At 39.6% G+C, this 4,273-nt stretch overlaps 1 pseudogene; it reads left to right on the top strand.

Moving 5' to 3' along the window:
- Positions 1-314: 314 nt before the first annotated feature.
- On the top strand, positions 315-871 carry LOC112322516 (large ribosomal subunit protein eL18 pseudogene; annotated as a pseudogene).
- Positions 872-4,273: the final 3,402 nt, after the last annotated feature.

A 4,273-nucleotide genomic window follows, 5' to 3' on the forward strand; every position in this document is an offset into this window, starting at 1 on the left:
GCTAAAGAAACAGCATTAAAGTGAAAAGAGAACCAACAGTATGGGAAAACACATTTAAAATTTTTTCAGCCAATATTTTGTGATGCCCTTTCATCTGAGGAATGTTGGATATCATAAAACTCCACAATGGGACTTTTCCTGGGTTTGGTAATGGGTCACTTTCAGATTCCCACCTGTTATTTATTTCCTTATTATTCAGGGAAAAAGATGGATAAAAGACTTGCCCCCCAAAACACTCTTTTCTTTTTACTGGGAAAAGACCTTGCATGCTATCTGTTCTCTCTTTCCAGACCTGGTTGAGCAGAGGTGCCATAATGACAGTTGACATCTGCCACAACAAAGACCAAAAGGTTCAGCACAGGAAGACCAAGAGCCAGGACATCTACCTAAGGCTGTTGGTCAAGCAATACAAGTTTGTGGCCAGATGAACCAACCCCAAGTGGTGCCGAAGATGTTGTTCATGAGTCACACCAACTGGCCACCTCTGTCCCTTTCCTGGATGATCTGGAACATGAAGCTTCCTGGCAGTGAGGCCAAACCTGCTGTGGTTGTAGAGACTATAACCGATGACATGTGTGTTCAGGAGGTGCCCAAACTGAAGGTGTGTGCACTTCATGTAAGCAGTCACCCCCGGAGCTGCATCCTCAAAGCCGGGTACAAGATCCTTACTTCTGCCCAGCTGGCCCTGGGCTCCCCCAAGTGCTGTGGCGCTGTCATGCTTTCTGGTCCCTGCAAGGGCTAAGAGGAGTAGAGGCATTTCAGCAAAGCCCCAGGAACCCCTCACATGCACATCGAATCCTACCTACACTCCAAGGGCTGGAAGTTTGAGCATGCGGGAGGCCAACAGACCAGACATGGCTACAAAAACTAACCCCAGATCCTACCTTGTTATTAAAAAGATTTTGGATGCTGAGAAAAAAAGACCTTGCATGTCAAGAACTAGATAATGTTTAGATTTTTCAATTAAGCAGTCAAGGTCCTTTCCAATCTGATCTAAGCCTGCGTTTCAAATCTTAATTATTCATTGACTCACCAAAGTTTTATTAAGAATGTAGTGTGTTAGACATTTTCACTGTAAGTCTTCAATTCTGACCAAGCAAGTCAAATGTCCTTGGTAAATACAAACTATGCATCCCTGCTTCCTTACCTTTGCTCACATCATTCCTTTCTCTTGAGAAAACTTTCTCACTCCTGTCTGCTTACTGAAGCCTATCCAAGCCTCAAGACAGCCTGATTAATTTAAATAAGCATCCTCTGAGCATCCAGTTTGTGTCAGGCACAGTTCAAGCATTGTGTAGATCCAATACAACACACAGGCTCAGATATCAAAGAGCTCACAGTTTGGTCAGAGAGATAGATAATCACGAAAGAGTCCAGAAGAGAGGATGATTCATTGTTTTATGTGTGTGTTTGAGGAGTGGGGGCAGCAGCACCATGTTATGAAATGCTACACAGAAAACATGATGCAATACAAAGCTTTTTATTCATTTGCTTGTTTTTATTATTTATTGTTTATTCTGTCCAAAATTTTTTAAGTGAAAGAGAGTTTATTAGTGAAGCAGTGAGACAGAAAGGAGGCTACTCCACTGGCAAAGCAGCTGTCCAAACTTTTGTTTTGAAAAATTTCAAACATAGAGAAAAGCTGGAAGAATAGAACAATGAACATTCCTTTACCCTTCATCTTTAATTTCCTCTGTTGTTAATACTTCACCACCACATTTCCTTTTTCTTTCTGTTTAGACATACAAACACATACTTGTTTGCTTGTTTCTTTTTGCTGAACCACTGCTTAATTGTAGATACAGCAACATGTTAGCCCTTCAGTACATATTTCCTAAGAACAAGTATAGTACATTCTCCCACATCACCACAATACAATGAGCATACTCAGAAACTTTAACATTGACCCAACATTATTATCTAATATATAATCCATATGCAAAACTCACCAATTCTTCCAATAATGTTATCTGTAGGTGATTTACCCCCAACAACCCCACTCCATTTGACCCAGGATGGAATCAAGGATCACACATTGCATTTATTTTTCAGGCTTCTTTATCATCTTTTAATTTGGAACAGTTTCCAAGCCTGTTTGGTTTGTTGTGTTTTGTTTTGGTCTTTCCTGACATTGACATTTTTAAAGAGCTGAGGCCAGTTTTGCAGAACATTTTTCAATTGGCCAAAATACTACCAGAACGTGTCATTCCCAGTACACTGCATTGGGGACATATGATATTTCTTTGTCCTATTAATGATGATGACAATTTTGACCACCCGGTTAAAGTAGCATTAGCTAGGTTTCCACATTATTAAAGTAACTTTTCCCCTGTTTAACTAATAAGAAATATGTAGGGTGGTACTTTGAGTTTGTGAGAATATCTTTGGATTAGGACTTTGAAGGACTAGAAGGAATTGAAGGAATAGAACTTCCCCAGGCAGATAAGTAGGGGGAATATTCTATACAGGAAGAGAAGTGCATATAAAGGCACAAAGGTATGAAATGATGTCAGGAGAGCAGAGAACAACAACTCAGAATTACTAGAAAACACAGTGAAGCAGGAAGGTGGCAGGTGGATGGCTAGAGGAACCAGCAGTGGTCACAGAGAGCCTTGCAGCAGACAATTGGGCTTGATCCTATAGGCCATGGTAGCACACTGGAGTATTTTATGCAGGGAAATGGCATAATCAGAATGGATTTTTAGGAAGCTCACTTACAGCTATATGAATGGACTTGTGGAGGGGTGGCGTGGTTGAGAGAAAGGCAAAATCTGAGGGAGTGAGATCTATCGTGATAGTCTAAGTGAAAAATGATGCATGTATTGCAGACTCTTCTCTGACATGGAAGCTGGATTAAATCCAAATATAGTTCATGTCCTCAAGTGTACAAATGGGCCAGACCACATAAGAGAATGCAATATCAATCTTGCTATGAATCAGTTTGGTGTTTTTGAAGGTGAACAGTGAAGGCAAGGGGCTGCTGATGTAGGTAATGTGTTTACATTGAACGGCAATGGTGGTGAGCAAAACCTAAACGAGTATGTGAGGAGGACACCAGAGAGCTACTAGCTAAAAGGAATTGCGTGCTATGTTGTCTGATAGAGAAATAGGGTGGGTGGTCCCCAGGTGAAGGCCCTAAGGCAGAGGTGGGAGTTGGCTTCCCCAGTACTCAATGCAAGCCAGCTCTCTAAGACTGGGCTCAGTCTGGTCTTTCATTTCTGGATGGTAAGAGGAGACAGATGGATATGAATGTGGAAGTCTTTAAATAACACCCTCCAGTCCCGAATACAGATAATATGAAAAAATATTGTGACTTATTTGTTAGGGGGGAAAACCAGTTCATAAAAAAGTAGGTACCTTTTCGTAAGGTGAAATATATGCATATGTATATGAATCATGCTTATATATATATCATACATATTAAAACCTATTTATGAATCCTATCTGTGGAAATATCAGATATCTAAAGCAGTCTTAGGTGTATAGTAAGAATTCAATAAATATCAGGTATTATTTAGTATTATATTTGAGTGGTGGGATCAAAGGGGGACTATTCTTTTTTTGCCTATATTTTTCAAACTTTCTAAAATAATTTGTGTTACTTTTATCATAAGAAAAAAAGAACCAAAATATATTTAAATGTCATCAACACATTTTTTTTTGGTGTATAAAATGAGCAAAGGTGAACATGTGATAATACTCCATGGTGACAGAATTTAGAGAAATGGCTACTTTCCTCCATTGCCAGGGTTACAGCTGGGGGATAACAACATGGCTAAAGCACTATGGTGGTGAGGAGGCAGAGCAATGAAAACCCTCACAGTGACAGTGGCAGGGTAAGGTGCTACAACCACTGTGGAGACCAATTTGGCAATAACCAGTAAAGATGAAGACACACACTCAATGCCCCAGCAATTCCACCCCAGGAAGAAGCTCTTGCTCACGTATGCAAGAAGATAGTATTTACAAGAATATCTTTGTAATGTTTATAATAGTGAAAAAATGGTGACAATATAAATGTCTACTAAGAGACAATGGAAATTTGATGGCATAGTCATATAATGAATACCAAATAAACAGCTTTGAAAACAACTGAACTAGAGCTACATGGATAAGGCTGAAAAGTATAATGCTGTACAAAAAGAGTAAGTTGCAAGAGAAAACGTACAGTATAAAAGTTAACTACAAGTAGAACAGTGCCATACAACCTATACATACATATGCATATAGAGTTGGGCAAAATAGGTTTACAGTTGTGAGCACACAAAACACG

This window comes from Desmodus rotundus, chromosome X (assembly GCF_022682495.2).
Source record: "Desmodus rotundus isolate HL8 chromosome X, HLdesRot8A.1, whole genome shotgun sequence".
In the NCBI taxonomy this organism is placed as follows: Eukaryota; Metazoa; Chordata; class Mammalia; order Chiroptera; family Phyllostomidae; genus Desmodus; species Desmodus rotundus.